The sequence below is a fragment of the Emydura macquarii genome, unplaced genomic scaffold (assembly GCF_026122565.2).
Source record: "Emydura macquarii macquarii isolate MOO-44397 ecotype Brisbane River unplaced genomic scaffold, CSIRO-AGI_Emac_v2 contig_1146, whole genome shotgun sequence".
In the NCBI taxonomy this organism is placed as follows: domain Eukaryota; kingdom Metazoa; phylum Chordata; order Testudines; family Chelidae; genus Emydura; species Emydura macquarii.
Genome location: NW_027131283.1, coordinates 8,231,776 through 8,243,164, shown reverse-complemented (window position 1 = coordinate 8,243,164; position 11,389 = coordinate 8,231,776).

Here is an 11,389-nt window from a genome sequence, read left to right as displayed (position 1 = left end):
ACAGTTGGGACAGCGCTTAAAAAAGGACTGCCAGGCCAAAATGGGTCATATGGTCACCCTCTTTGTTTGGTAACTGTTGTTCTTCAAGATGTGTTGCATCTGCCCATTCCGCTTCAGGTGTCTGCATGCCAATGCAGTGGAGCTGGAGAACTTTTTACCACAGTGATATCCAAGGAAGCAGCACACATACCCTCTACAATGCTTCTGCTGCCAGGCAAGACCATATGGGGAAGAGCTGCCCTGTTCCCCCCTGGCTCCCTAGCTCCTTCACACTGGAAGCCAGTATTTGAATTCACTCTGAAGTAGAGGGCAAAGGAAGATGGATTGTGGAATGAACATGTGCAATACATGTTGAAGAACATCAGTTACTAAACAGGTATGTAACGTTTTTCTTCTTCAAGTGCTTGCAGATGTCCATTCTACTTTAGGTGACCCACAAGCACACCCAAATGGAGGTGGGTATAGGAGTCTACCGAAACAAGGACTGTAGCAATACTCTGCCTAACTTAGCATAGTCTCTAGAGGTCTAGAAGATGGCATAGTGTGTGGTGAATGTATGAACTGAAAATCAGATGGCAGCCCTGCAAATATCAGCCACAGGAACATGACCCAGGAAAGCTGCTGAAGCCACTTGAACCCTTGTAGAATGTGCTAATACTCCCTAAATGGACCAGAGGTACTTTAGGAATGTCATAGCACAAACAAATGCAGGAGGAAATCTAGCAAGATATTCCCTGAGAGATAATAAGCTTTCCTGACACTTTTCCAGCGAAAGAGCCAAACAGCTGAGGAAATGATTGAAAGACCATAGTCCTGTCCAGTTAGAATGCCAGTGCTCTGCATACATCCAAAGTATGAAGTTTTTCCTCATCATTATGAGAGTGGGGTTTTGGAAAAAAGGTTGGTAAATACATAGCCTTTGTGGCAAGACAACTTCTTTGTCTCACCAAACTCAGCGTTTCCTCTCTGGTTGTGGCGGCCTGGAGTAAATCAGTCCCACTCTGGAGAGTTTTTATTCCTCACTCAGGTTTTTATTCTTCAATATTTACAAGGTGGGCCTTAAGGTAGGCCCAAGGAACACTTTTCAGCCAAACAAAAAGAAACAAGTTCATAACACAAAAAGGAATACCTCTCCTTGCCCCTTCAACACCCAGAGGTGTTGCCTCTGGGTGAGTCCTTCCCCAAATAGCATATTAGTGTGGTTCTTCTCCATATGGAGGAAAGCAGCCTTCTGTCCAGGAGAAGACTTTTTTTCCCTGCTGCAGCTTATCACCCATCTCTCCTCACTCTCTCTCACCAAAAGAGGGGTTTTTAAAGGTCACGATCAGCTCTTATTTTGACTCAGGTGTCCCTAGTTGATCTGAGGTAATCTCTTTTCAGCTCATGGGGAAAAGGGACCTTTACCATTCTAGAGTTGATATATCTGTCTTCCACCACTCTCTGGTAGCTGTCCAGTCTGACTTTGTCACACCTGATTCGTATAAAATCGGAAACCACCTTTGTAAGAAATTTGGGGTGCTGATGAAAAATCCACTTTGCCTCTATCAAAAAATGGTATAAGGAAGATCAGGCATTAAAGCCTGATCCTCCACCACTCTCCTGGTGGAAGTAATCATTATTAAAAATGCTACTTTCACATCAAGAGTTGCAAGAAGGAGCAGATAGACATAGGCTCTCAAAGGGAGCCCCCATTAATACAGAGAGAACCAAATTTAGATCTCAGGTTGTAAAGTCTATCCAAACCTTTAAAGAACAGAATATTCATAAGATTGAAAAAAACTGATCTCCCCTCTATAGGAGGATGCAAAGCAGAGATGGCAGCTAGAAGGACCCTCAAGGGACTGACCAAAAGACCTTTTTCTTTTATGTGGATCAAATAATCCAAAACACATTGAATGGAAGCTTCTGAAAGAGAGATGTCCTTCTGCTGGGACCACAATGAAAACCTCTTCCATTTCATGAAAAAGGGTATCTGGTGGAGGATTTTCTGCTATTTAAAAGAACATTCTGTACCACAGCCGAAAGAAAAGCTTTTTGAGTATTTAACCCTGGGCACCCAAGCAGTCAGGTTTAGGCTGAGCAGGGTAGGATGCAAAGTCTGGCCGTGGTCCTGCGAAATTAAGTCTGTAACCTGCAGCAGGATTATGAAATCCCAAATGGAAAGGTTCAGCAGGTCCAAGAACCTGTGTTTATGAGGCCAAGCTGGCACTAATAAAATCAGAACAGCATGTTCTTGTCTGAATTTGGCCAGTACCCTGGGCAATAAAAGGGATGGGAGGAAAAGCAAAGAGAATCTTCCCCTTCCACGATAGTAGAAAAGCATCTATCTTGGCCCCAAAGCAGAGACCCCTTGATCAAAACTGGTGACACTTGCTGTACTGTCAGGTGGTAAATAGATCAATTTCTGGCATTCTGCAATCTGGAAAATGGACTTTGCTATGTCAGGCCTTAGAGACCATTTGTGATCTCTTCTGAATGATCTTCTGAGATGATCAGCCGGACAGTTCTGAGATCCAGGAAAGTGAGATGCTTTGAAATAAATATTGTTCATGATGCAGAAGGACCAGATGTTCACTGCCTCTTGGCAAGTGGATTCTGACCTAGCACCTCCATATTTGTTGAGATAAAACATCGCACTAGTGTTGTTTGTGAGCACCTATACAGCTTGCAATATACCGTATTTCCCCATGTATAAGATGCTCCCATGTATAAGACGCACCTTAATTTTGGGGCCCGAAATTTGAAAAAAAATGTATTACGGTAAAAAAAAATCTACAACCACTGTATAAGACGCACCCAGTTTTTAGACCCCACGTTTTTTGAAAAATGGTGCATCTTATACATGGGGAAATACGGTAGGAAGAGAAGCTTGACAGGCCAATTAATAGCTTGATGCTCCCTGACACTGATGTAGAAGGAGACGGTCTGTCCTGTTCTTGGATCTAAAATTTCCCCAGATGTGCTCCCCATCCAAGAGGTGACATATCTGTGTGACTAAGACCATGGAGAGAAGAGTTGGAACAAAAAGAACTCTGCTGCATGCACTGCTTGGACCATCTGCCAGTCCAGGGCAGACAGGACAGTTGCAAGTACATAAGTCAGCATGTCCAATAGATGATGAGAAGGACGGTAGACAGACTTCAACTACCCCTCCCCATGACTCAGAGGTGCAGTCTGACATGCTGAATCACGTACATGCAAACTGCCATGTGGCCCAGAAGTTTCAGACAATTCCTTACAGTTATATAGGGATATACCTTGAACTCTGTGCACAGGTTGAAAGTTATTTGGAACCGGGCCTGGAGTAAGTATGCCCTCACTGACGTTGAGTTGAGAACCGTTCCTATGAATTTAATTCTTTGTACAGGGAGGAGAACTGACTTTTTATTGTTGATTAACAGGACCAAGGCTGGAAGATGGACTGGATCTTGTCATTGCTCTGTTCCACTTGCTGATTGGACTAACCAATCATCCAGCTATAGGTACACACGAACCCCCTGCCTTTCTGAGGTGTGCTGCCATTACCACCATGCATTTTGCATATACTTGTGGGCTGAGGACATCCTAAAGGGGAGGACATTGAACTGATAATTAATTCCTCCTATGACAAACCTTAGAAACTTCCTGTGACTCTGATGTATGGCCATATGGCATCTTTTAGGTTGAAGGCAGTGAATCAGCTGTTGAAAGATAGAGAAAAGAGAAACTAGGGTAACCATACAAAACATTATTTTCTTTATGTATTTATTGACTCACTTAGACTCACTTCCTTTATAGCCCCTAACTATAGCAGAGGCTGAACTTCTTGAATCAGTAGTCTCGTGAGAGTTATCCCTGAAAAGTGACAGGAGAGAGGGTGGATGGGAAGGGGGAATGGAGGTAAATTGCAGGGTATATCCCAGTTCCACTATGCTTAGAACCCACCTGTTTGTTGTGAAATAGGTCCAAGCCCTTAGGAAGTGGGACAACTGGATGCCAAAGGAAGGAGAGATTGAATAGATTGGTTCAATGTCCTCAAATAAGATGTCAAATAGACTGCTTGGAGGAAGTTGGATGCTTGAGGCAGCAGAATGGGGAGGGGGAGAAGGCAGTCTCTTTTTCTGAGACCTATGTCACCTCCTGGAGTGATTCGCCTGCCTAATTGGCTAGAAAGAGTATCTCTGTTTGATCTGAGAGTGGTACTGTTTTTTCTTTGCGGCTGGGTATACATGCCCAACGATTTCTAGATGACCCTTGAATCCTTAAGAGACTACAGAACCTCATCTATCTTTTCCAAAAATAAGCTTGGGCCCTCAAAGGGCAATTCCTTGATTGTTTGCTGGATTTCATAAGGTAAACCTGATGATTACAGTAAAGAGTCCCACCTCATGGTGACCACCATCACCATGACAGGAGCAGCCTCATCCGCTTCATACAGTGCAGCTTGTAGAGATGGATGAGTAACCAGAGAGTCTTCATTTCGAAGAGCCCTGAAGTCTTTCTGTGCATCATCTGGCTGCTTGTCTGAAAATTTAGATTCTGAGTCCCAAAAGGAGTAATCATAACAGGTTGACAAAGCCTGATAACTCACAATCCTGAATTGTATACTTGAAGACCAATAAACCTTTCTCCCACCAAAAATGCAGTTTCTTTGCATCCTTATCTTTAGCTGTAGACTGAAAAAACTCTTTTCATTCTTAGCCACCATCACCACCAAATAACTCTGTGTAAGTGTGTGCACGTGTAAATAAAAATATTCATATCTCTGAAAAGGTACATAGTACCGCTTCTCAGATCTTTTGGCAGTAGGAGTCAAACAAACAGGAATTTGCCAAAAAATTTTCATAGGCCCTAAAATGTTCTCATTAATAGGTAAGGCAACTCTAGTAGGGTCTGTAGAATGCAATATGTCCACAGGTTTGCAAGGGTTATCTTGAACCAATTCAACTTGTATTCCAAGGGAGACAGCCAGCCTCTTCATCAGTTCTTGATAGGTCTTGTAGTCATCTGCAACTGGAGATCACAGCTCCAATATCATAGCCTCATCCAGAGAGGATGAATAGGTATTGAGAAGAAGCACCAGTGTGTCCATCTGCTCTGGTGGTAACTGAACCTCTGCAACAGCGGGGTCCAAAGCTGGAGGGATAACATCCACAGCTTGCTGGGTACTGCACTGGTACTGAGAATTGTAGTGGGCCGGGAATGGTGCCTCAATGGAGATCTCAGTGTGGTGCTGAAGAGAAGAAACCTTGAAGTCTAAGGAGCACCCCAAGAATTTCAAAAGGGCCACTACTGCATTTGGTAGGGTAAGGGTTCCAGAGCCCAGCCTCATGGGAACCTCTCCCTGGATCAGCCGCTATAAGGATCACAATACCAAGGTCTTGATCTGTGCAACAAGGAGCATGGAGAGCACTGGGATCTTCTGAAACAGGAATCCGACCTGTAGGAAACCACTTCAGAATCTGAAAAAGAATCAGCATTAGGATGCCAAAGCAGTGTGGTACTGGTAGAGAAAATGGTGAGCAGGAATGGGGCCAATGAGATGGTACCAGCAGTTGCATATGTGTTTTCCCATAGAAGGCATCATGTGCTTAGTTTGAAGTCCTGAAGCACCAGAACTGGACAGTACCGATGTTAAGTCTGATGCCAACAGTGCTGTATGAATGGGTACCAAGGTAAATCCCACAGCCAACTCTTGTGGAACTGAAAAAATAGGAGCCACAAATTCTTCTTGTATCAATGGTAAGTTTGGTGCTGACAGACACAGAAGTTCCTTGGCAGATACGTATGGCTTCAGGCATTGTGGGAAGTGATAAAGGCAGATGCACTGCAGAGGAAGATGATGCTGTTACAGGTCCAGGCAACAGAGTCGGTCTTGAAGTACCCAGTGAAGTGCCCGAGTCAACAACTCAAGGCTGCTAAAAAGTGGTACTGGGAAGCACCTCACTGTAGCTGGTCTGGACTTATTACAGGCATAACAGCACTTGAAACCTGGGGACTTTTTCATGCCCAGGTACTGAGTCGAAGCATGAAGAAAATAAAACAAAAACTTTAGAAATGAAACTTAAAAACAGGTACCACTAATTATCTAACTATGCTAAAGAATTATTTACAAGAAGAAATTTCTTTAGAATAAATCTAAAGGAAAAAATGAAGGAGAAGAGGTCCTACGCACTCCAACTACCAAGCATGGGCAATGCAAAGGAACTGATGATGGTTGAGGCACCTTCACTCCTTTATACTCTCCACTGGCAGCATGAGCATGAGGCAAGCACATATGCTAGCCCAATGGATACCACTATGGGAAAAATTATCTGGCATGAGGACACCTGAAGTGCAATAGACACATGCACAAGCACTCAAAGAAGAACTGACTTGTTCATAGCCAGAAGTACATGCAGAAAGTGGGTGATGTTATTTGCTGATGTAACTCCATTGAGTTCAATTGGCATTCTTGTCTTGCATTTCCCCAATGTTATACCAGCGATTCATTTGATCCTCTTATTTTACCTCCCTGTATTTTTAATGTAATAATACACTAAAATGAGGTCACAAGACTAATGATACCATCTGTTCCATCAGGGAAATGATAGAGCTGACCAGAACTATACCTAGACTCCAAATATATAATCATTCTTATTTACTATAAGCAGGACAGATTTGACGTTACAAGGAATGAATAAGTGGAAGTAATATAGTGATACATATTTACTGAAATCTTACCTAGATTTTTTTCTCAGAATACTCCTTTAATGTAATTCATATTTACAAATGCAAAATCTAGAAGCTGTGTTTGTAATCTTAGATGTTTAGGCTGGGGATGTATCTTCTAGTCTGGTTGACTTGTACTTGGCATGGACTGGGGAAAGTTGGTTTTAAGCACTCTTAATGGCTTCCCAATTCTGGGTCTGGCTAAGAGTTAATTAAATTACTGACATAATTTAGAGCATGCTTAGGACTGCTCAGAGTCTCAAGTGGCTGTTCCAGAAGCCAGGTAACATAAGATGACAGTGGTCCAAAGTCCCAGATAAAGACCAAAAACGATCAGATTTCAACCTTGGGCTCCCAAACAATTACATATGCAATTCATATGTGATTGCTGCAGAGATTATCTTGGAGAAGGGTTGAATGATGTCCTCTTAGTTATCTTCTTTGATTCCTAAAATCTTATTTTTTTAAACAAACAAAACAAAAGCCTAACCATCCACAGCCTTTCAGTCTGTTCTAGACTCTCTTAATCCTCTCTTCCTCAGCTAGGATTCTCCTTGAATCTTCAGCATTCTGTACTGAGTCTCTTTCCCTCACCTCCATCTGTAACTACTTAGTGTCTTTAAATATTATTTTGGATGAAGCAGCATAAATAGGCACTTTCAATTTCTTTTATCTTTTCCCTTTCTACTAAAACATTTCCTCACCTCGACTGCCACCACTTGACCCTCACTGCTTCTACAAACACTCTTTCTCTGTCTCTCGGTCAGACCTGAATTATGAGTGTGGCTTCTGGAACCTCCTGATCCCATGTACTAACTATTGGTGTGTAACTGCCAAAGAAGGAGAGGTTATTCACCATGTACAGTAACTGGAGTTCTGTGAATTGTGTCCCCCTATGTTTGCTTCATTTCAGGTGTGCTCACACCACTTGCACCTTTATTCAGAGATTTTTGGTAGTAATGCGTTTGGCCTGTGTACATACCCTATACTTCTTTATGCCCTGCTCTGAGGCTATATAGGGCTGCATGGGTGAATCGCCCTCAGTTCCTTCTCTACCATGAAGTCCCCAGAAGAAAGCACAGGGGAAGGATGGCGGGTAGTGGAGTACCCAGAGGGACAGACATCTTGAAGAACTCCAGTTACTACACAAGATGAATAACCTCTCCTTCGAGTAGTGTCCCTATGGATGCACCACTTCAGGTGACTATTGAGCACAGCCTTCTGTTAGAGGGGGAAGAGTCTTCAGAGCCAAGTCCAAGACTGAATATAATATAACATTTCCAATGCAGTATCTGATCTAGAAGACTGGATCACTGCATTATATTTGGAAGAGGTATAAATGGAAGTTCAAGTGGCAGCATTACAAATGTTCAGAATAGGAACATTCTTGAGTAATGCCATAGATGTAGATAGAGATCTTGTGGAATGGGCTACACCCTAAAAGGAAGCTGTATGTCAGCAAATTTATAACACAAAATGACACAATAAGAAATCCACCTGAAGAGTCGCTGGGTGAAAATCGCCAACACTTTGGATATACCTGCAATAGACATAGATAGTGTGGGTGACTTCCTAAATAACTTATTTCTGTCCAAATAAAAAGGTGAATGACCTCCTACCATCCGAAGTGTGTAAAATATGGCCTCCTCTCTGGACCGATGAGGCTTTGGGGGGAAAAACAGAAGGTGGATAACTTGGTCGATATGAAACTCAGAAGACACCTGGGTAAAAATTATGGGTGTGGACGTAATGAAACCTTGTCCTTGAAAAATACCATAAATGGAAGATCTACCATTAAAGCCCCTATTTCTCCAACCATATGAGCAAGGTGATGGCCACCAGAAAGGCTGTCTGAAAAATGAATGAGGGAAAAGGTGGCCATTGGCTCAAAGAGAGGGGCCTCATAAGGCATCTAAGTATTACATTCAGATCCCACATAGAAATTGGTTCCTTACCTTGGGGAAAAAGGATACCTACCTATGGTGCATGGCACTGTGCATCAATACAAGCATTCATGGTGAGTATGCACAGTGCTGAAGTAAGGAACCAGGTATGAACATGAACAATTGATATACTAACTTCAGTAGCTTGATGCCGACGTAACTTGCGTTGACCAAAGTTTGTATGGTAGACATGGCCTTAGAAGTGGCCTCTAAATCTTTGCCTCCAATACTAAGGATAGCGGCAGTGATCTGTCCTCTGAAATAATAGTCATTCTAATGATCAAATTGAGGGGAAGATTATTATTTGTATACTCCAAGGCTTCCAACTAGATTAAGTGAGTGTGGTACCTGTACCCCACTAGGAATTAAAACCTGTGGTGTTACCAAGGGAACAAGGAATTATCTCAATCTGTCTTTACTGTGCCCCACTGTTTCTATAACTGGACATTTCGTCTGATTTACCATGTCTTTGTGATTTGTCCTTCAGCCTCAGCACTCTGCTAATCCGGGGACAAGGAATACTTTGCCTACAGTATCATTGTGCTGTTTTGTAAGGTAACACTTTGTTTTCCTATCCCTTTCCCCCCCAAATAAAGCAGTTGGCCAAAGGCAGAACCTCCTGTTTTCAGGCCAGAATACTAGGTCATTCCCAAGAAAACCAGCACAATGTTTCTATTTTTATTATGATACTTATAAACTAATACATGAATTTAAAAGCCAATATAGGTCAGTGGCTAGATCATGGGAGTAAAAATCACGACTACTAGGTTCCATTCCTAGTGTGCACTCTCTTTATAAGATCCTTGGCACATCACTTACATTCTGGCTTCACTTTCCATACCTGTAAAATGGGACTAATGCTTTTCTATATCACAATGGTATTTTGAAGTTAAATTAGTTAATGGGTGTAAGGGACTTAGAGAGATCCTTGGATGGAAGATGCTACAGAAGTGAAATTTTTTTTAATTAAAACCATTAATGTGAAAACTCACTGACACAAACTAGTTTTTCCTCTGTAACACTGACAAGTTTATAATTTAAATAAGACATCTGAATTTATGCCACTGTGGATTCTGCTGCTACTTCACATTCAGATTTTGCAGTTAATGTAGGTATGGGAGCACTAGGAGTAGATTAGGAAATCTCTTGATTTATCTATTTATGCTATGATGCCCCACTTCATTGTAGACACTCCTGAAACTCACATGCAGGCACCCATAAAGACCCCAGATATATTTCTATACCACCAAGCAGAAATTTCCAGTGTGCTTATATGACTTCATTTCTTAAGTGAACCTCTGTGTGCTTTAGCAGCACTTCTATTTGAAGATCTGCAGAAACCTCCTACAAACTCCTCCTTTGCGGCCTTTTCCCCCTCTGTGGACTCCAGTATGACTTCCTTGTACTGCAAGAGACGGATCTTCTTCTACTCTTCAGGAAAGGCAGCTTCATTTTGAGTCTAACTGAAGTATACTTTTTAAATAAGTATTTTATATGCTTACCAATGCAATGGCCTGTAAAGTTTAGCAGAGCTGCTGGAAAAAGGCTGCTTCTAGCCCTTTAAGAATCGGAAGAGAAACTGCTCCCTGACTGAACCTGATTGGCAAGTGAATGCTGAAGTTATGGATCAGCCAGCGAAGAGTGAAGCAACAAAGATTATACAGCCTCCAGTTGGCGGGAGGTTGTGGGCTAGAGAAAGTTAAAGAAGAGATAAGAACTTTTTGTTCTTCCCTGATAAATATACAGAAACAGTGTACGACATTTGAGAAATTTATCTAGATAATACGGGTAGGAAGGAAGTTAGAGCAAACTACAAAGAAGAAGTTAGTATGTTCTAAAGGCAACCTGCAAAGGGGAATAATTGAGCCTATGTCCTTTTTTCTTCATGTTGTATAAACAAGGCCTACACATGTTTAAAAGGGGGGTTTGGTCTTTACCTTAGAAATTCATGTCTTGTCTGCCTTGGAAGGGTATGATGAGTAAAGAATTAGTGAAATCATCAAGAGAACAAAAGCCGAGCAATTGAGAAAGAAAGGTTTTTTTAGTAAGACTGTTCAATACTTTTTGTATTTAACTTCCGTGATTTAACACTTAGTTAAAAATTAATTACTTATTCCAAAGCAACACCTTTGCATCTCCAGTTAACATGCTAGAATATATAACAAATATGCTTGGAGTCTGCCAAAATTGGCATTCCTGATCTAAATTAATTCCTGAAGTAAGAAATACTAAAAAAAAGACTTTTAGGCCACTTTATATATCAACAAAAGGAAAAGAACAGTATTTTAAGAAAGCCATTTCACTTCTAATTTCCTTAGAAAACAAGGAAATAGACCCAGCTGAGACAGAAAGCATAGAAAAAATACCAATATAGTAAAACTGAGAAACTTCTAAGAACAGCATAAGCAGCCAACATCAGTGTCAAAATTATATTCAACAACTGGAAAGTCCCTGAACTGTGAATAAGTACAAAGCTGATTCCTTCTCCTCACCGACCTCCACATTTCACCTCATCAGGGTTTGGTATGCAAGATTTTTTTTTAAACTGCATGCATGTTACTGGCATACTCCTAGACTGAAAAAGCACTGGAAATAGTATTATTACCCCCTGACAGAAGGCAACTCTTTGACCGTCTTCCCTTCATCCGCATTCGCTGTCGCTCATAGATTCTCTGCTTTGTGTAAACTACTTAGCTTTCCCTCTCAGAGCAAAGGAGAGACAAGAGAGTCTCTTGCAGCTCTTCTCTAGCTGCCCA